Genomic DNA, 22,686 nt, shown 5'->3' with positions numbered 1-22,686 from the left:
TGCATATATATGCATGATTTCATAATGCCTAATGTTACTATAATTCTCAAGTCCAGAGAATTTACAGTGAGAAATCAAATTATAAACAGATGATATCTTGGATCTCACCTGTCAATTATCCCATCTCCTGATACTACTGATTGCCATGCAACTTGAGCCAACTCAACTTATTTCTAATGCAGATCCCAGAGGATAGTGAAAGTTTCTAATGTACCAAGTAAATGAAGCTCTCCACACCAAGGCAATGATACAACTCCTCTTTTTTTGGTGTATGCTCAAACTTCGCTGAAGAACTTCTCTCCAGGAGAGTTTCACCTGATGGGTCTTTTCCCCATGGCTGATATGTATGAAGTAAGTGGCATCAAACAGCAAAATCTATCTGAAGGAGTCAAGGCACCAAGCCAACATCACCAGCTGGTAAGTCAGTACTTCAGAGGATCACCCAGATCTTTCTGGAACCCCCAGAACACGTGTGGTCCTGGGCTGTCTGGTTCTCAGAAATACTATATCTGATGTGATATCTCACTCCCAGACATGAGCTATATGACCTGGGATGATAATCATTTTACAATTGAAAAATGGGGCAAAGAGGATGGGATTGGGAGGGAATGAGGGAGGGGACTATGGCTGGAATACAAAGTAAATAACCTGTGATTAATATACAAAAATAAAAATTATTAAATTTAAAAAATGGAATAAACAATACTCCCCTTCCTTGTGTTATAGTACTGCTGCATACAATACGTCAAGGCATCTCACTAAGACTGAAGATGGTAGAAATTAGAGAATACCAGGACCTCCTGGCCAGCCAGTCTAGAAGAATCAGTAAGTGTGCGAGAGTTCCATGAGAGACCTTATCTCAGAAAATAAAGTGATTGAGGAAGACAAATGACAACTCCAACCTTCATATGCACGTGCACTGGCGCTCATACATCTACATACATGTAAGTGCACATATATACATATAGGCACACACCAAACATTAAAGAGTAAAGTTCCATCTCATCGTGTCTTTTGCCTCTTCCTGTAGAACTGCAAGTAGTATGAGAGAAGAAACTTTGCTATTTTATTCACTGACATACACTAGCACTTAGAATATTACCTAGTACACAGTGGGCATAAAATACACATTTACAAGTGAGTGGATAATTTAAATGCAAGAACTCTACATTGCCACTAGTATTACTCTTTCAAACAGTCGTGTAAAATTGAATATCTAAAACACAAAGCATCTGTACTGGGGATGTAGATGCTTGTGTGTAATTTAAGCCTTCAATGTACATTACACATTAGAGTGCAATTTCCTCTTAAATACACAGAATGCCCCAGACTCCATGGTGACTATTACATTTGTAAACATAGAGACCAGCCTTTGATAATCCATCTCTAGATATTTCCTGAACTGATTAATTTCATTTAAAAATAAAATCTAACCCAACAGTGCAAAGAATGTGAGGTGAAGATGAATTAGAAACTGTTAATGTGTACTTATGCAGGAATTAGGAAGCCAGGTCTTTTAATAACTCTCCAAATCCCTTGTCCTGTGTCAAACCATCTTGAGAAAAGGTCCTCTCGTCTTTGAGTAACCTATGGGCCTTAGACTTGAGCCTTTCTCTTATAATCCAGGACATTTTTGACAGTTAGACCTAACAACCATCAGCACTATTTGTAGAGAAGTTACTATCAAATACCTATCAAAAGTTAAATAAGCTTTAAAATTCCTTATGCTTGAGTGATGGCTCGGTGGGTAAAAGTGCCTGTCGTGCAAGCAAGGTATGAGTTTGGTGCCCAGAATCCCTGGAAATCTGAAGTGGTAACATACATCTATAATGCCATTGTTCCCATGGGAGATAGGAGGCAGAAAGAGAAGCATCTCCAGGAGCTCACAGGCCAGCTAGCCTGGCTTATAGTCCTAAAGAAGAGAGAGACCCTGTCTCAAACAAGACTAGAGGCAAGATCTGACAGCTGAGGGTTCTTCTGAGCTTCATATGTACAGCGACGGCAAAGTCAGGCCCACATTTATGAATACACACACATACATAACACATGCACACATACACACACACAAGCACACATACAGACAAAGATAAAAATATATAATTGTCCATGCCCTATGATCTCATTAATTATAATAATAAAGCATCAAAAATACTTAAATATTCAGCAATAGAAATGTAATTCTCACCCCAGTCAGAATGGTTATCATCAAGAAAAAAGTAGCCAGGCAGTAGTGGTGCACACCTTTAATCCCAGCATTCAGTGGGCAGAAGCAGGCAGATCTCTGCATTGGAGGCCAGCCCAGTCCATAGAGTGAGTTCTACAACATCCATAGCTACACAGAATAAACAAACAAACAAACCTGTTTCACAAAATAAACACAAAGGAAGGAAGGAAGGAAGGAAGGAAGGAAGGAAGGAAGGAAGGAAGGAAGGAAGGAAGGAAAAGAAAAGCAACTAATGCTGGCAAACTAATGATGGAGAGAGAAGGAACCATTATTCACTGATGATAGAAAATTAAACTGTTGCATTTACTATGAATGTAAGTATAAATGTTTCCAAAAAAAGAAACTAGAACTATCTTATGACCCTGCTACATCATTGTTGGAAGGCTCTAAGGCTGCATACCATGGGGAAGGTTTTTTTTGTTTGTTTGTTTGTTTTGTTTTGTTTTCTGTACTGTTTCTAAGAGCTGAAGGTGAATTCACATGCAAATGTGTATCTGTGGGCACTGTCCTCACATGTGCAGAGATCCTGGTATCAAAAGCTACCATCCCACACATATACAGAAAGCTGGGTTTTCAGTGTCATTTGTGACTGACTCTACTTGCATGGGGACAGGTAAGACTGCAAATATACTCATTTTTCAAAGTCGGTAAAACTCTCTAATAAGGTTAGGGATTGTGCCTGTGAATAAACCAAGTTGGTAGCTGTGGAAATCAGAATCCTAACGCAGTCCTCAGGCCTTCCATACCCAGGGAGGGCTTCTTCCGTAATCATTTCCCCTCGGTCTGAGCGGAACTGGAGATATGCTCGCTACCACTCCGGAGTTACAGCGCTCTGGAGAAGGAACGACATTGAAGGAAGTAAGACCCCTAATAAGTTAACTCTTCATTATCGTGCATGGGCCTGGCCTCACTAGATAAGCCTGAAAAGCAATTTGAGAAACTCAAAGTGACAGGGAAACTTTGCTATTGAACAAAAAAGGGGAATTTGCTATGGTGGGGACAGGACCATGTAGAGGGTCATGGCAGGTGCTCTCTGAGTGTTAAGACCTGCTTCTGCTAGAAAGCCATTCATGCGGGAGGGAAAGTAACACTACAGCCATTAAAAAATTAATTTTGAGAATAATTCTGAGGGAATTTAGAAGTAGATCTCCTTCAACTCAAGTTTCCAAATGAGGACAGAGTTAACATACGCTTAGACTCTTGAACCACACAGACACTTCAGACCATAAATTCATATTGTTTCAGGTCACTGGGCATATAGACATTCTTATGTTGTAATGAAACAAAAACAAAACAACAAAAAAGAAAAACAGAAGTGAATCATGTTCTAGCACTAAGGTGCTGACCACCTGGAGACTAACTTTCACGTCCAATTTGTTTCATGATCAATTCTGGTTCCCCCAATTCTAGCATCAGTTTTAGCAAGAATACAAGCACGAATTCACATTTGCTCTCTCCTCCCTCTTCAACAACAGCAGAGGCAAATAGCCACCCTTAGAAAAGACAACCTACATATCTGCAGAACCGAAGAAAACCTCTTCAGTCATCTTTTGTGAATGTACAAGACCCACTCCAATCAACAAGAGCATCAGACAAGACCGAGTTGGGGGACTTCACACTTCCACTCCAGTGCCATGCTGCTTGCTGCTCTGATTTCCTAAGGGGAAAAAGAACTTTAGAAGTACATACAATTACTATCAAATCAGCACCCTGCTTACATCTCTCTCTAACAGCTGCTGCTATCGCCTTTAGCTTTCATTAAAGTCAACGGCCAGTGCTTGCCATCTCCATAGGCAAACCAGGGGCTCTTAGAAAGTGTAGAAACCACTATTGGGGTAATTTTCCAAGATAATTCCCGATATCTGGCAAACACTGCATAGGACACTAAAGTCATGTCTCTAGTGTCTCCAGAAGATAGGATATTTTCCTCCTCCTATTGGGAAAGTGCAGAAGCCTCAGTCTCTCTCTCTCTCTCTCTCTCTCTCTCTCTCTCTCTCTCTCTCTCTCTCTCACACACACACACACACACACACATATGCACACTCCCACACCAATGGCTAGAAACATTGACTAACTTGACAGAAAACCACACAAACCATTACAAGCAACTACATTGGACATGATAACTTGCAAGTTATGGAGGTGATCCACGAAGATTACATTCTGGTACATATAGCGGCACCTGCCTGAATGACCACAGTGGCTTATTGGATTGGCTTCTTACTTCCAGTTTTCTCTAATGACAGTTCTATGTATCTGAAATTCAAATGTAACTTAGCCATCCACTCACTCCTCACACTCAAAGCAAGCAGAACTTAAAATCTCCCTGGATTTCTATATGACATCCAAGGTCTCCAGGATACACAGCTTTTCACAATCTTCTTGGCCGTCCAAACTCTAAATTCTAATCCCCTGTACTTAATACTATTCCTGTATGTGGTCCTCCCTTTCCCCAGGGGTCATTGGCCGTCAGCCCACAAGGATAAAGGGAGCAGAAGTCATGAATGGGGTTCAGACAACTGTGAGCACAACAAACAAGACTTCCTGGATCAGCTTCAGAGAGGCTGCCCATTTTATTGAATCAAGAGTGAGGTATATAAAGGTTCTTAGAATTGTGGGAAAATTCTTAGAATTCTGATTGACCATAACATAGTACCTGTTTCTCATACAGGCAGGCGAAGGAGCAGGACTCATGTATTGAGTGTCGTAGCTCTGTGCAGAGTCACCTTCCAAGCAAGGTCAGCCATCTGTGCCTAGAGATGCTCTCCAGAGAAGATCAGGCAGAAAAGATGAAACCCTGCTGAGAAGAGAATCCTTCATTTTGCACTGAGCTCAGAGAGCTATCCAGACATGGTAGACTGAGACCTTAATAACAGGGTCTTCCAACACCAACACTTGACTCACTTGCAAGTCCTGAGACCTTCACGACTGGCCTCATGCCTAAACTATAAACCATGATAGATTTCTACTCAAAATACTCTCCCTCCATCCTTTTTGCTCATTCACCTTCAGTTATTCTCTTAGGCTTCAGCTTAAAGCTACCCAACACAAAACACCCTCTCCTACTGCCCCAGTGTGGGTTAGGACACCTGATGGGAAGCATTTTTCACTCCCTGGCTGTTGATGTACCCAGTACTTTCTAATGAAATTACAAATCACCAAAGTGTTCTCTGGCAGAAGAAGGCACTAAACACTGCTGATAAAGGGAAAGGGAGATATGTAAATGAAGTTGTTGTTTTGGAAGACATTTTATAAACAGTCATATTTACATATTCAAGATCTCCAGCATGGAACCCTACACAATTTTTTAATCTTTTACATAACGTCCTTCTGCAGCACCCACACAGACTGAGCATCTATTATTTTCTAGTGTGTCATATGTTCCAACCTTCCAGGCTCTGTGGCCTTCACAAGAATGCCCACATTCCCTGACACACAATTAATTTGTTTCCCTTCCTGCAGCAGGAGGCTTGTGCCTTCTGTTTAGTGCCCTGGAGGGTTTTTGTCTTGGGTTGTTTATATGTCTGCCCCTTCAACTGAGATGTAAATTCCTTGAGGAAAGCAATAATGTCTTAGTCAAGCCAGACTCTGAACTAGTTCTCCATGAATATTTACAGCACTAAATAATGCAGAGGTCACAGTATGGAAGATAACTGTGTATTTTAATGTGATCTTAGGACTAAAGGATGTAATGGTCATAATATTCATTTTTAAGAAACATAATATCAACTGTGTATTAACAGCATATCACGCATCAGGCTTTGATTTAATACTTTATATTCATTACTTGTGACCCATTCAAAATCACACAGTCGTTAATAGTATCCCCTCGATATAGATGAGAAAACTGAAAATTAACTTGCAGAAGCTGTTAGAGATCACACACTGTGAAAGCCCAATATTCAAAATGTGGTGGCAAGCCGGTCTGGCCCCCGCACCTGAGACTTTCTGCTGATACTCCTTGCCCACTGAGATAACCTGGCTCTGAGAATTCGCATCATTCTACTAGCTTGCACGTCTCAAGTGAAGCCAGGCTTAATTTCTTTCTCAAAACCCCTTTGTGCTTGAAACGAGCCAGTTCCATAAAGCTTTTTCTGGAATCATAGTCACGCCCGCTCTGGCTTGCAGATCACAAGGCATTGAAGGTCTGTTGTGCAGTTCTTATATCCTTGGGTGACTCCCATAAACTGGACGACTCTAATACATACATGCTCTAGGCTTGGCCAATACATTTCAGAATCTGTGCAACTGTGGTAAAACAAATAACCGACTCTAATTCATACATGCTCTAGGCTTGGCCAATACATTTCAGAATCTGTGCAACTGTGGTAAAACAAATAACCCTTGTGGTGACTGGCCTGGGACTGTGAGCTCTCTGTAAGGAAGAGAAATCACATGGAGAAAGAGCTGTAGAAGGTAATAACAGCCGAGGGCCACACCATGAGCATTTTGTCACGCCCTGCTAAGTAATTTGCCAACCCCCTCGAACTCTGCTAAGCACTACCCTTATCTAACTACTGAATCCACGCAACTTCATGCGATGAGTTCAGTTGCTCATTCAACATAAAAATGAAATAAACATAAACATGAGAATGAAGTTAAACAATATACTATCACCTTGTTCATCTAAGGGGAGCAGTTACCAAACACAGTGCTGCTTCACGCCATCGCTCACACGTTTAAACAGCCATCTTGCAGCATGCAGGCACCAACATACCTACCCTGGCAAACAGCACCCAGCCTGCATCCAAGGTCTAGGCTTTGAATTGCACTCTTTCTGCTTAAGTGCTTAGAACAAAACAAAGAAGGGCCCCCAGGCACACCAACCCAAATAACTTCTCACTCCAGGGGCTTTTCAAATCCCGGAGCCACTTTCCCAGGCATCTGGGTGTTTGTCCCAAATCCTGACCTATTTCCAACTTGTGTAATTACATTGTCTTTCTAATTGCCCTTGGGTGTTCGGCTGCATGGACCATCTCACAGCCTGTCCTCAGACACTGAGCAATGTTGCTAGGCAGCCATTAAACAGCTGTTTCTATCCACCAGAAGAAGGAGATAGATATCTAAGGGGGATGAAAAATTCTTCCTGAATTTCATGACTTAAAACAACAAGAAATGGCCTGGGAGTTCTCTGGGGGCAAAAGGTCCCACACTCTGATGTTGTACACATGTAAAAGATTAACCCAGAGATCAAATCGTTGCCTTGAAAAAGCATAACTGAGTTATTATGGTTTTTTTTTTTCATCAAGTAATTCTTTTAGAGGTAAGATATTTCTCTTCCTCCCTTTGCAAGCTATTTTCACTACTTTCGAACTCTATCTTTTCATCAAAGCTACTCTGTCAGTAAAAAGGGGAAGTGAACTGCCAGAGGCAGGAAGCTATCAGGCAGAGAAAGCACTTCTATTCTTTGTTGAATCCAGGTAAAGGCCAGGGGCCTCACATGGGAGATCAACCACATTCAGTCCAGATCAGAAAGTGACCGTTAAAAGACAGCCCCTTCTAAAAAGCTTTGGATGTGCATAAATAACAGCAACTAACATTTTGGGGACACCATACAATGGACATCTAATGTGCACTTTTTCTCCAATACCTGATAAAAATCCAATGAAGGGGGCATTACCATTGCTCCCATTTTATAGGTAAGCAATTAGACTCTCAGAAGGGCCTAAGCTAAGCCCCTGGATAGTGGTCAGGACTCAAACCTACATTTCTCAGACTCAAAATCTTTCATCATTTATTTCTTTACTGTACTGTGTCCAGGCATTTTCATCATTGTGTTTCTTTCTTGGATAAGCCTCACGGTCTTCTCAAGAGAAAGCAGTTTTCAGAACTGAATCATATACTTAACTGGTAAAAGAAAGCACTCTGAAGATGAGCTGAAGTGTGAATAATCAATTGGAAGGGAAACCCAGTCTAAGGAGAAGAAGGCACATAAGACAGAGCAGTCAATGTTATTTTCTTATGAAAAGGACTTTCAAGATTGTCCACCCCAACTCTGTGAGTATACCGGAACCAGAAAAGCGACTTGTTCAAAGTCTTACTGATGCTTGACCAATACAAACGTGAAAAGCATCCTCAAAGATCTACAACTTATCATATAAGCCAAGAGAACAACTGTTATGATTGTGTCATGGGTCTGTGAGATGCTAGGCTTAAGCATTGCAAACTGTGCTTCCTTCTAGATATGTGCTATAATACACACTAGCACTGAAGCTACATTCATATAACCATGGTTCACGCTACTACAACAAAGACAACACAGCTTTTATCCTAACACCATAAACTCCCTGTCACCCCATAGTCACATATACAAAGACAGGCTTGGCCCCATCCCTTTCTTGAACTCTCTATCACTTGACACTATTTAAAATTACTTATTATGTATCTATTTATTTAGTTTTTTCTTATTTTTCTACACTCACTTAATATGCATTGTAAGATCTTGGGGAATATGAATCATAGCTGTCATAGATGCCATCACACTGTCTGAGTCTTTTCATTGTTTGGTGGCTATATGAAGGATGGTGTATTAGGTTAACAGAGTCAGTTCAAACACATGTTTTCATATTTTTTTCGAGGTTATCTATAGGGGCCAGTGAAGTGCCTCAGCAGGTGAAAGGGTTTACCATGAAGTCTAATGACCTGAATTCAATCTCAGAGATCCACATATTAGAAGTAGAAAACCAGCTTCCTCAAGTTCTCCTCTAGTCTCTATCAGCACACACTCACCTACAGATACAATACACAAAGATAATTTTTAAAATATTTGTAAAAGAAGGCATTTGTAGAAAAATGGATTCTATATCAAAACAGGGAGAAAGTTTCTACAGCTTTACAATTTACCACATTGTGACCACTGACATCATAATTTTTAATAAATAAAGATACTAATGGCATGGTATCTCTCTGTAAATACTATCATAAAAAAGAAAGCCTCAACCTCTTGTCCTTGTATGTGATATGATAAAAATTAATGTAGACACTGTTTAATACTTCCAAACTCTTGTTATAAAAGTCTGTGCCATATGGGTTGTCCATATGCAGACAGCCAGGCTAAACTACTGTTTCACATTTTAGGTGGTGCTTAGTCTTGTGTGTATACTTTTCAAAAGACAAATAGTGAAATAAACAGCAAAACATGCAAAAACTAAATTGGTGACTTCCTATGAAAGATAGCAGATTGGAAGCTGCCTCCACGTGACACAGTGAATGAGAAGTCAAGATAACAGGTAGCAGACTCCATTTCAAAGAGAAAAGATTAAAGAGCATCACAAATCTCAAGGCATGGGGGTCAGGAACAGGAACATGGGAACAGAAGGACAATACAGCAACAAGAAGCAAGCAGCACACAGCTCCAGACAGGCAGCTCCATGGAGTGGGAAGGAGAAGCAGGTGTCTCATCTGGATGGAGATCCAGATAGCCTTGGCAAGAAGACCTCTCAACCCTCCCCACCGAACAAGCCCACCGGTCCTTCAAGTAACAAAACCAGTTCAGGGTTCTAGTGAAACTGTGGTTTCTCCCATGGAGAGAAGGTCCCCTGTCTTACAAAGCTATGGCTAGGGATCATCTTCAAAAGAAGCCTATTGTTTAAGACTGAGAGGCCTGGTTAAATAAGCCTAACTAATGAACTCCAGGACAGAGGACAGACTTCATTTTCTCACTAAGACAGAACAGGCCTGAGTTTTCCATTGCTCAGAAATAGGAATTCAGTTGCATGAAAAATCACACACAAACACACACACACACACACACACACACACACACACACACAAAAGGGCAACCAATCAAAGCCAACCAAAACATCAAGCCTGGGAAGGTAAGGTTACTAAACTACTCATTTGAAAAGCCCCAAAGTCCTGAGCAGAGTCACATAGCCACCAAGGGTACTGACCAATCCCAATTAAGGTCACGTAGTCTCCATAGGCACCTACCAGTTCGGGCCAGTTTGAACCAATTTAGAGAGCCTCTAGCCCCTGACCAGAACCCTAGCCAATCCCCAATGCACTCATATTCTTTCTTCTGACTTGTGCCAATCAAAATAATGATGACCTAACTGTACCTGAAATTCCCCTAGCTGGCTTTAGGAGCCATTTCTGTCTGAATAGTGATCCCTGCATGCTGGACTTCTGCAGAATAAACACTCTTTGTTGATTGCATACTACTTAAGTCTGGGGAGTTTTCTTCAGAGAGTTCCAGATCCTAACACTATCAGGTGTTTGTGTCTTTTATAGATTTGTGATAGTGGGTTAGATAATACCATCCTAATAGTGATAAGGCTAATAATAAGCATTATTTGCCTGATACCTTTTATTTTCTGCAACAGAGCTGCGAACTATAAAGCTTAGGTCCTGTGGGCAATCATCTCAGCTTCCTGCTTCTCAATAGTAAATTTTGAGTGGGAGCTATGAACACCAAGATGAGTCCTCCAGTAACAGCTCTCAGTGCTCCACCTGACTCCTCCACATTCAAGTACCTCAGATGACACCCCTTGGCTTAGACACTAGTCACCAAAATGTATACCAACTGGGGAGTCTCTGAAGTAAGAACCTCTCTGGCCACAAAATTTCACAGGCAGCTTTTGGTATGCACAGAAGGGAAGCACATGATTCTCAGTCATTCTAGGCTTTTTACCAGTTGGAACAGGATGAAACAGAAGGGTCTCCATCTTTAACTAGCCATCTCTTCTACCATCAGCTTTAACTCTCTTGGTTTCTGTTCCAAGAAATGACATAAACGCTCTGTTGTCCATCTTCTCACATGCAGTATAGGCACCCTAAAGTTTTCTACATTTTTCACAGGTTTCTTTGGGTGAATATTGAATAAGACATATAAGCAAAATACTGAGTACAATGCCTGGTCTGTACTCAGTATTCAATAAATACTAGCTTGATAATAATAACATAAATAAATGGAATATTTGTCATTCCTCTTATTGTTCAGAGGTTTGTCTCTAAGTCCTCTGGAAGGAGAGGCTCCAAACACCAAAAAGAATAGCTAGTTCAACAGAATCCACAACATTCATATGAGGATGTAACATTAGTTTGGGGCTTTCTGGCCTGTGACTATGCTGTTTTTTCCCTTAAATTGGATCCAATTGTGAATTTTCTTTAAAATAGGAAATCAATGTATAAGGAAAGGTTCTTTTTTTTGTAGTTTAAAACAAACAAACAAAAAAAAAGCAAGCTGAGACCAGGCAATTACTGGATGGCTCTACCCTTTGGCCTCATCAAGAAGACATTAGCTGAAAGTAAAATGAGTTCCTAAATGCTGACGGATGCATGGACACAGTCTGGACTCTTCAAACATTGTCTCTGCCTCCAGGGCAGAATAGCCAAGGTTACATCTTCAAAAGAAAGAGAGAGCCTGTACTTAAGCTTTCACATGAATTTTCCCTGCTCACATCCAGAGTTTGTTAAGTGTTCTTGGCTCACTAGCTTTCTACACCCCTCAGCATTTTGGTAATAAAGGTAAAATTATTCCCACATATTCTACAAGTCAATAAACTACTGTTATCAGCAACATGGCATCCAGCAAGTCACAGAGTCAGTGCGTAGCAGACACTTCAGAGAGCATGCTGAGCACCTCCTGTGCTGGACATGTGGTAGGCTCCAAGGTTACAGTTCAAAGTAAGACAGGCTCCTGTAGAAAAGATAAGCTGATGAAAGAACAGAACGAAACTGCTCTTGTTACTACGAAATGTCAATGTGCCAATTGTTAGGACTCGGAGAAAGTCATGAAAATAGAAAGGTCACAGCAAAATAGCAAATTCAGCAGAAATGGTGACCAAAGGATAATTGACAAGGCACAACCCACCAAAGACCAGCCCTGACACCCCTAGAAATTATTCTCAGTTCTATCATTCACAGAGAATGTTTGTGGGAGGGGACAGAACATACAAGTTACAGGATTTAAAAGGTCCTAAGAGAGAAGTAACTTAGGTGATATGTTCTCCTTCCCAAAGCCTCCATTAAAACAACAGCAGCAAACCTGTGGTTTATAAGAAGAGGTTATAGTAAAAAGAAGCAAAGGTGTAAAGAAGAATTGTGCCTGCAGGTTGAAGCCTGTGGGAGCAAGGGAGCCCCCAACTTAGCTGAGACTGGAGTTGGGTGATGGCCAGCTGGCCAGCTGGCCAGGGAGGTGTTAGAGTTATGACACATCCTCAGAGATCAGCAAATCATCCACAGGGATTACAGTTCACTTTCTAACTGACAAAAGCACACACTTAGTCCCTAAATCCCAGCGAGCACTCACCAGTAGCTCAGGTTCTGAAGCTGAACTAAGGCTTGGTCTGTCAACTCAGTAGGTCTGTCTGAAACTTGGTGTGAGTCTAATTCCTGTTTACCTCTCTACTGTTCTCACCACATTGCACTGTAACCCTGTTTAAAGGAGAACCCAAACAAACCACCACAGTTCGTGGTACATAATACGCGCTAAAGAAATATTGAGTAGGTGAATTAGCAAAAGCAGAAGTAGACCTGGGTGTTGAATGTTAGGATATTCAAATCTGCAGACTGCCAGGAGTCAAGAGGAAAATGACTCTCCTAGCTTAAATTTGGATAGGAGAGGCATAGTGGTAAAAGGAGCCTTCCTTGACCCATTCAGGGAATTACTTTTTCCATCGTTCGCAATTACTTTTAACATTTCGGTCCAGAGACAAGAATTAGCCTCTGGTCACCCAGCCTCATGCCCAATACACTCTCAGTATTTCTAGAAACAGCAATTCAAACAAAAACAAAAAGATTTTTTTAAATTATATGTCTCAGTTATGGAAAGAAAAGAAAATGACAGTGCTATATTTTTGGACAATGCCGAGATGATGTGTCTAGGATGCTAAGAGCATCTCCATCCATTAGATGCAGTGGGAGAGCAACAATGAGATATTGTTTATTAGGACATTAATGATAAATTCTTACCAACATTCAGTTCACTGTTTCTATCGGGAGCTGGGCTCATCTTCTCAAACAAAATGGATAAAAGACTTGGAGCTTTATACTGTCCTTTTGTTTCAATGCAAACTTCCAATGACAATATTGTTTTGGTAATACCTAACGCTGTTTGCTATGTTTAAAACTGTCTCCACATACAAGCTTTTGCATACACCATCTTATCTTCCCCTGATGTTTTCAAATTCAGACCATCATCATCTCAGTGTGCAGAGACAAAGTGTCTAAACAGGAAATGTTTGATCTGAGATAAAAGGGTTATTAAAAGTTCTAGAGTTGTAAAAGAAAAAGAGTCATTGGACGTAACGTAATCCAACTTCATTAATACAGCTAGCATTCTTGCTGGGTTTTGTTTTTCATTACATTTTTGTGTCTAAGCATAGTGGGTCTAGGGAAGAAGACATAGCAGGACTATGTGAGAGTGCATTTGCTGCCTAGGAAAGACCTGCTACTTCTGATAAGAGTAGAGATAAAGCCATAACAACTCCCGCCATGAAGCTCCTGCATCAGGCAAGAGGAGCTTTTCATTTGCAGCATCTCATCTCTGCTGATAAAACCACTGTGGAGAACATTGCTCCACTTTGAAGATAATGAAGCTCTGGTACCTAAATGCTAGGCCTCCTCCTAAAGGATTTGTAGTTAATAATGAACAAGACTAGGAACTGGATAGATTTCCCTGAAAAAGAGAGCAGTGGTTAAGAATGTGGGCCTTAGGGTCAAAGAAAAAGACATCCTGGAAAACATACTTCATCAAAACTGTTTGCACATTTTTTTTTCTAAACTCTGAAGGCATTGGATTCCATCTTCTTCATGGGCCTTTCTAGCCTGGTGCTCCAAAGGCTTCACAGTCCAGCCCAGGGCAAAATCAAACCACTGTGTTTTTCTTCCCCGTTCTCATTCCCTTGCATCAGCTTCCAGTCCCTCCGGTTAACTCCCTAGACAGTATAAACCTCAAAAGTGAACCCAGCAAGACAGTCTATTGCTACCTTCCATGGCTGTTGGGGGGGGGAAAGGGTGCTCACCTATTGGCCCCAGCCTAGCAATAAAAGTAATATGCAAGTTGTCTAAGCCACCAAAAGGCCCCGTGGAGAGACTTAATGGATGCCAGAACCAGCATCAGGCTGACTGGTGCCAATGGGGCTCTGCATAATTTAGCATGACACTGCCAACTTTGAAATATCTTTGGGCAACAGCCTAAGTTTCTTTTGAACAACCTGAATCTGAAGAAGAAATAGGATCAAGAGAAGGGGAGAATACACCTGAAGGAATTGAAGAAAACTGTCTCCAGATTTAAAAATGGAGGTCATCATTTTAAAATTAATAATGTTACTGTCTGAAATTATGTGTATCTATGTAATAAAATAAATGAATGTTCATTACAGGTAAGTAACTAGTTCATCTGTATATTGAAACATAGATATCTAATTAGAATTTTTAAAATATTTTAATAGGGTTGAGATATTCCTATATCCAAATACATACAGACCGCACTGAGTAAGTTTACAAAAAAAACATGTTGGGAGGCCAAAGTGATAGATGGGATGGAAGGGAATTGAAGGAACAGGAGCAGGCATGGGTGTGACTAAACGTATTACAGAAATGTATGAAATTCTCAAACAATAAAAAAATTAATAATCTTAAAAACCTTTTTAAATGTCTACTCTTTTGGGGGAAGATGCAGGATTACTCGGTTCAAGGCTGCCTTGTACTGCACATGGGAGGGTAAGCAATAGAAACCTAAATCCTATTCTGTAAATTCTCCTCTCTCTCGGTTTTTTTCTCTGTGTAGCCTTGGCTGTCCTGGACTTGCTTTGAAGACCAGGCTAGTCTCAAACTCACTGAGATCCACTTGCCTCTGCCTCCCTGAGTGATGTGATCACAGGCAGGTACCACCACGCCCCAGCTTGTAAAATAGCTCTTGAATATCCCTATGCTAGGCATCAAGATGTTCTCCAAAAACAGGAAGTGGGACTACACACTCTAGACCGATGATTTTCAGTTCTGGCATTTGCTTACTTAACTTTGCCTTTTGTATTTGTATACAAAGTCTGCCTGCCTCTATGTTTCAGTAAAGATACAGCCTCCTTGCCTGGAGCGGTGGCACACGCCTGTAATATCAACACACAGGGAGGCAGAGGCCTACGGATTTCTGTGAGTTCAAGGCCAGCCTGGTCTACAAGACCAATCCGGGACAGCCAAGGCTACACAGAGAAACCCTGTCTCAGGAAAACCAACCAAACAAACAAAAAGATACAACCTCCCTTGGCACTAGTTTAGCATTGTGCTAGATGTCATTCATCTGCACAAGTCTTACCCAGCCCTACAAAGCACTGACTTCACTTCAGTTCCATAGAAATGGCTTCATCAATATGGAGGTGATGTCCAAGCAGACATAAACTCACTCCTCATTACTGCTAGGGCAAAGCTGAGACCCACTGCCTGGAAGTATTCAGACAGAAAGAAGGACTACACCATTGTATGATTCAAAGGAAACTGTTAAGACCAGAAACACTCCCCTGTCCTCTCCCACTGCCAGAGAGTTGCACCTATGGACATTATGCTAAGACATTTAAAAAATATAAACCACCAAAATCAAAGAATTTTACTTTTGATTTCGATTTCACAAAATCAAGGAATTATACCAAGACATTAAAAAATATACAAACCACCAACATCAAAGACTTTTACTTACTACTTTAGAAGGAAAAATACAGGATGGTCAGTAGCACACACTTGTATTTCCAGCATTCAGGAGGTTGAGACAGGAAAATCCCAAGTTCCATGGATATTTCACATTGACCTGTCTCCTCCCTCCACCCCACCCTTTCCCCCCCAAAAAAAAAATTAAGTTTGGGTAGAAAAAGAATTAAAAGATAAATGTCCCCTAATAAGCTTCCATATGGAAAGAGCTGGTCCTAGGGTGGTGATGCTGTTTGGTGAAACTTAGTATGTGAGGACTAGTGTGTCACTAAGATGGGCTTTGACAATGAAAACTCTCACCCTACTTCCAGTTTGCTTTTTCTGTTTTATGCTGTGTTAAATGACATGAGCTCTCTCAGCTTCCTCCTTTGACCACCATGCCTGCCACTTGCCCTTCTGTTCCCCAGCCATAATGGACTCTTGTCTCTCTGGAACTATAAATTAAAATAAACTCTTTTTTTGGTACATTGCTTTTGTTTGTAGTGTTTTATGACCGTACCAGAAAACTAAGACAAGAAAATAAGTTAGCTATTTAACTTATTCTAGATCAGTGGTTCCCAACCTTCCTAGTGCTGCGACCCTTTAATACGGTTCCCCAGGTTGTGGCGACCCCCAACTGTAAAATTACATTCGTTTCTACTTCATACCTGTAACTTTGCTACTGTTATGAATCACAACGTAAGCATTTTTGGAGAGATAGGTTTGCCAAAGGGGTTACAACCCACGTGTTGAGAAACACTGCTCTAACAGAAATACAATCAAGCTGAGAGTGAAGACTCTGAAGAAACATGAGCCAGAATGCAAGGCAGGAAAGAAGGAAGTAATTAAGACATGCTTAATACTGTTCTCAATGAAAAGGACATACCATTGAACCATGAACATTCAAGAGCAAGGAAGGGAAGAGATGTTGTGTGGCTAGAGAAGAGAGAGATGGAAGCAGCATTAGGAGATTGCTGACCTCACAGCTTTGTGAAGGCATGAACTCTGAACTCTGTTCCCCAATTATCTTTCTCCAGATCCAATGTGATATCTGTGGATCTGAGGCAGGCACTTGTTCATATCATCATCCTGCTGAGAGTGAGGCCTGAGAGCTCTTGTCCTTTAACTTATGTGGTGCAGAGAACATCTCAAGAAAGAGGACCAGTGAACAAACTATTCCTACCTGTTGGCCATCTGCTCTCCGGCAACAAGAGGGTCAAAACGTGCAACAGGAACTGTCATATCAAAGAAAAATGGTTGAATGTGACTGAATTAACATATGAAGAAAGATGATCTGAGCACTGTCAAGAAGCCAATTTCAGCTTAAAGGTGTTGCTTTTTCCGATTGATTCCCTTCCCTTATTCTTATACCACATCCTTAAATCCCATGTTTAACATTTGCTGGGTAAAAGTTTGGGAAGAAAGGAAAGGATAATTGCTGTTTGGAAAGCAGCTATTTTGTCTTCAAAGTAGAAGTACAGACTCTGTGCCCATAATCTACCCTGAAATTTAATACAATGGTTTCTGATTCAGAATTACAGATTCGGTCTCCAGGGGAGATGAGAAGCAGAACCAATAAATCTATAAATAAGTGACATACTGAGGGAAGTGTGGCTGGAGAAGCCAGGGATCATTTTCTCAAAGGGCACCTATGTTATTTGCAGAATGAAGGATAAAGGGTGGTACACAAGTCCTCTTCTACACCAACCTGCCCTGTGACAGACATCACTAACTGATCACAGTGACCTTTCCTAGTGATCTCATGTGAAGCCTCAGAACTCTGTGGAACCAGCAGTTCAACCACTGCTCTCAATCTTTCAGAGTCTGTATCTAATCTGAAATGCATTTGCCATCCCTGGTTCCCACTGAAGAGAAGCAATAATAGCCACGGCCAGAGAGTATGATGAGAAGTCTGGTGGTTGGTACAGAGAGTAGAGCTGCTGGAGGAGAGACATGAGCAGGCTGTGGATAACTCAGAATTACTTAAAAGCAAAACTAACCCTGAGAGAAGAATAAGGCAAGGCGCCAACAGGAAGTCATATTCTCTTTTAAGACCTCCCAGGAATGTGGCTCTTCATGACTTTGCCCTCAGCACAGTACCTACAGCATACACAATGACCCTCAGTCCAAGCCTTTCATGGATCATTTTGGCCACATACCTGTGCTATTTTATCATTGTCACCTAATGCTTAATTTGAGTTGGCTTGCTCTTTAATGCTCTTTTCTGTCCCCTAAAGCACCTACATGTGCCTCTGTTAGTCTGTACCTCACCAGCTTCAGTGGTCACATGTATGTGCTTTACAGCAGAACAGAGCAGGATCCTAACCCCAGCTCTCCATATTATCTAGTCCTCCAATGAGGTAACTGGAATCTCAATTTCCTTCCCTATAAAAGGGGAAGGAAATAAACAGGACCCAATTTACAGTTTATTCTAAGAATTGAGGATCTCTCTAAGGTACTTAGCTGAGTGCCTGGCATGCAGTATTGACAGGGACATATAAATCACCCTACTTTATCTGTGTTGGGGACATCTGTTTCAGACCAAACCATTGTTTATACCCTGGCATATCAGGGCAGAGTGAAAACAATGCTATCCTAACAACCATACTGACAAGGTATGAAATCAGGCTTTGTCAGGAGCAAGAAGGTTCAACCTGGGCCAGCTGCTCTCTTAAGTTCTCACTTCCTGTATGAATAAGGAAAACAGTCTCAGGTGCCCTGGTGCTGGAAGAGTGTAAATGAGACCTGCCAATGGTTGTTTAATGGGTGTCTATTCTTTTCACTATTTTATTACATTTTCTTTTTTTTTTTTTAACAGACTTAATTCACTTTATTTTTCTGGTATAAAAACCCTTATGTGGTAGCCACAGCTGGAGCCTGGGTTCTCTTAACAGAGACTCTGGTGTGGGTTTTCACAAAATGATCAGTGAATTCCTGATAAGGAGGCTTGGTGAACACAATCTATCTTTTTTCAGAGGCCAGCGGTCAGGTGGCTGTAGGTCTTGGAGATGACATCAAAGGTGGCCTTGGTTGCCCAGGGTGGAAGTGCAGCCCTTGGTTGTTGTGTAGCAGTCATCAATACTGGCCATCAGCAGCAGCTTTTGGGGCACAGGAGCAAAGAGGTTGCCAGTGTTTCTGGTGGCAGGGATGAGATGCACCACAGAGCCACAGCGGCCTGTCACCTTGCACGGAACAGCGTGGGGCTTGCCAATCTTGTTCCCACAGTAGCCTCTCCACACAGGGACAAGTGAAAGCTTGACCAAGATGATGGCCCCTGGGGCGGCAGTGGCTACCTCCTTGAAGTACTTAACACCAAGACCAACGTGACCATTGTAGTCCCCAATAACGACAAAAGCCTTGAACCTGGTCCTCTGGCCAGCCTGTGTCTGCTTCTGCATGCACTGCCATGGTCTTTAGAACCTCATCCTTTAGGGATATACCCAGGATAAAGTCAATAATCTAGGATTCTTTAATGGGCAGGGAGAACAGTTAGATCTCCTCCAAGGACTCGAACTTCATGTCCTTAACCAGGCGGTCCAGTTTCATGATGGTGATCCACATCTTGTCTTCAGCTTTACCTCCACCAGTCCGGCAGCCTTGACCTCAGCTGAGGCCTTGACCACTGCTGCTCTGAGGAAGCCGCCACAGCCTCCTAATCCTGTGTCCCTGGTTCTCCTGGCCTTCCCGTCGCACCAGCTTCATCCACCAATTTCTTTCAGAGTTTTCTGAAAATGCAGATACTAGTAGCCATTTGAAGTTTGGAAGCCCCAAACATTCCTCTATTTTAGATCCAATTTGCTTCGCCATAAAACACTGGATTACCTCAAAATAATTGTGTGCAGTCCTTCTCACTTGAGCAAGAACAAGATGGCACTGAGAAGAGACTGATGAGACCTTCAGAAAATATCAAAACAGGTTCCAAGTGGTCTTTCAATGAAGAATTTCTTTTAAATGAAATGTAAATCAAATGCAACTCTCAAGATTCTTTTATCTAATAGATCTGGAAGAGACAGCCTCTCTTTCCTAGGAGGGAGGAGGTGGTGATTTCTTTCAACTACAAAGCCATTCTAAACTCCTGCTCTTTAAAACTCTATCTCTGCTAATTCTTTCTTCAGAAACTGGAATTTTTTTTCATACAAGTCTTTGACTTGCTTGGTTAGATTCACACCAAGGTACTTTATGTCCTTTGTGGCTATTGTGAATAGAGTTGTTTCCCTAATTTCTTTCTCGGCCCTTTTGTATTTTGTATACAGGAGGGCTACTGATTTTTTTGAGTTCATTTTGTATCCAGTCACTTTGCTGAAGGTGTTAATCAGCTGTAGGAGTTCGCTGATAGAATTTTTGGGGCCACTCAGGTATACTATCATATCATCTGCAAATAATGATACTTTGACTTCTTCCTTTCCAATTTGTATCCCCTTGATCTCCTTCAACTGTCTTATTGCTCTAGCAAGGACAAGAACAATGCTGAAGAGATATGGAGAGAGTGGGCAGCCTTGTTCCTGATTTCAGTGGGAATGATTTAAGTTTCTCTCCACTGAGTTTGATATTGGCTATAGGCTTGCTGTATATTGCCTTTACTATGTTAAGGTATGTGCCTTGTATCCCTTATCTCAAGATGGAAAGATCTCCCATGCTCATGGCTTGGCAGGATTAACATAGTAAAAATGGCCATTTTACCAAAAGCAATCTACAGATTCAATGCAATTCCCATCAAATTACCAACACAATTCTTTACAGACCTTGAAAGAAAAATTCTCACCTTCATATGGAAAAACAAGAAACCCAGAATTGCTAAAACAATTCTCTACAGTAAAATATCTTCAGGCGGTATCTCCATCCCTGATCTCAAGCTGTATTATAGAGCAACAATGTTAAAAACTGCATGTTACTGGCATAGAAACAGACTGGTGGATCAATGGAATCGAATAGAAGACCCTGACATAAATCCACACACTTATGGACACCTGATTTTTGACAAAGATGCCAAAACCATTCAATGGAAAAAAAGATAGCATCTTCAACAAATGGTGCTGGTCTAACTGGATGTCTACATGTAGAAAAATGCAAATAGGTCCATATTTATCACCCTGCACAAAACTAAGGTCCAAGTGGATCAAAGACCTCAACATTAAACCAGACACATTAAATCGGTTAGAAGAAAAAGTGGGTAAGAGCCTTGAATTCATTGGCACAGGAGACAACTTCCTGAACAAAACACCAACAGCACAGGCTCTAAGATCAACAATCAATAAATGAGACCTTATGAAACTGAAAAGCTTCTGTAAAGCAAAGGACACTGTCATCATGTCCTGCCCAGTTCACAAACCCCAAAAGACCAGGAATAAACATACTCCGCTGTAAATACATGAGGTTCTTTTTATTGTAAATTACAAGCTGCAACTTGGGCCCACACACCCCCACTGCCGAAGCGGTGGGAGCCGAGCGCACCGTGCCCAGGTTAGTTGGGTGATTTAAAGATTCTGGTCCATCCCAGCATGCCCAAGGCAGGGGTGATTCCTGCCTGGTAAGCATCTATTGGTCAAAATGCTACATTTTGAATTGATTGGCTGTAGGAAGGTTCCCAGATCATTAATGATCTGATGTTCCTCCCTAGGGGGATGGGCCAGTTTCCTAGCAACTGTATCTCTAGTGGGTGGGAAAATAATGCAGTGAGGCGGCCCTTCCCCTCAGGGCATTACTGTACTTCTTTACCTACCTAGTTCAGGCCTTAATTAATAATAGCTGCTAATTTTTAATCTTTTGGTCTCTCAATCAGAACAAAATGACAGCCTACAGATTGGGAAAGGATCTTCACCAACCCTATATCTGACAGAGGGCTAAGATCCAGTGTATATAAAGAACTAAAGAAGTTAAACAGCAACAAATCAAGTAATCAAATTAAAAATATGGAGTACAGAGCTAAACAGAGAATTCTCAATAGAGGAATATCGAATGGCAGAGAAACACTTAAAGAAATGCTCAACCTCATTAGCCATCAGGGAAATATAAATCAAAACGACCCTAAGATTTCACCTTACACACATCAGAATGGCTAAGATCAAAAACTCAAGAGAAAACACTGGCTGGAGAGGTTGTAGAGAAAGGGGAACCCTCCTCCACTGCTGGTGGGAATGTAAACTTGTACAACCACTCTGGAAATCAATCTGGCACTTTCTCAGACAACTAGGAATAGCGCTTCCTCAAGATCCAGCTATACCACTCCTAGGCATATACGAAAAAGAGTCTCAAGTACACAATAAGGACATTTGCTCAGCCATGTTTGTATTATGGTTATCTGTAATAGCCAGAAGCTGGAAACAGCCCAGATGCCCCTCAGTGGAGGAATGGATGCATAGATCGTGGTATATCTACACAATGGAATATTACTCAGCAATAAAAAACTAAGGAAATCATGAAATTTGCAGGTAAATGGTGGGATCTGTAAAAAATCATCCTGAGTGAGCTATCCCAGAAGCAGAAAGATGCACACTGTATATACTCACTCATATTGACATATAATATAGGATAAACCTACTAAAATCTGTACACCTAAAGAAACTAATCAAGAGGGAGGATTCTTGCTAACATGCTCAATTTCTATCCAGAAAAGCAAAGAGGATAGACATCAGAAGAAGGAGAAAAGAGGGAACAAGTCAGGAACCTGACACAGAGGACCTGACACAAAGGCTCTGCCCTGCAGACTATCAATGCAGATGCTGAGACTTATGGGCAACCTTTGGACAGAGTGCAGGGAATCTTATGAAAGAAGTAGGAAACAGTAAGATCCTGAGAGGACAGGAACTCCACAAGGAGAGCAACAGAACCAAAAAATCTGA

At 41.3% G+C, this 22,686-nt stretch overlaps 1 long non-coding RNA gene and 1 pseudogene across 1 annotated transcript in view; both read right to left on the bottom strand.

Annotated features, from left to right (window-relative positions):
- LOC132652129 (uncharacterized) overlaps positions 1–22,686 on the bottom strand; it is a 199,241-nt gene that overhangs the window by 136,918 nt on the left and 39,637 nt on the right. The window lies entirely within an intron of this gene.
- On the bottom strand, positions 18,701–19,625 carry LOC110548376 (small ribosomal subunit protein uS5-like; annotated as a pseudogene).

This window comes from Meriones unguiculatus, chromosome 2 (assembly GCF_030254825.1).
Source record: "Meriones unguiculatus strain TT.TT164.6M chromosome 2, Bangor_MerUng_6.1, whole genome shotgun sequence".
In the NCBI taxonomy this organism is placed as follows: Eukaryota; Metazoa; Chordata; class Mammalia; order Rodentia; family Muridae; genus Meriones; species Meriones unguiculatus.
This window is presented reverse-complemented; position numbering and strand designations above follow the sequence as displayed.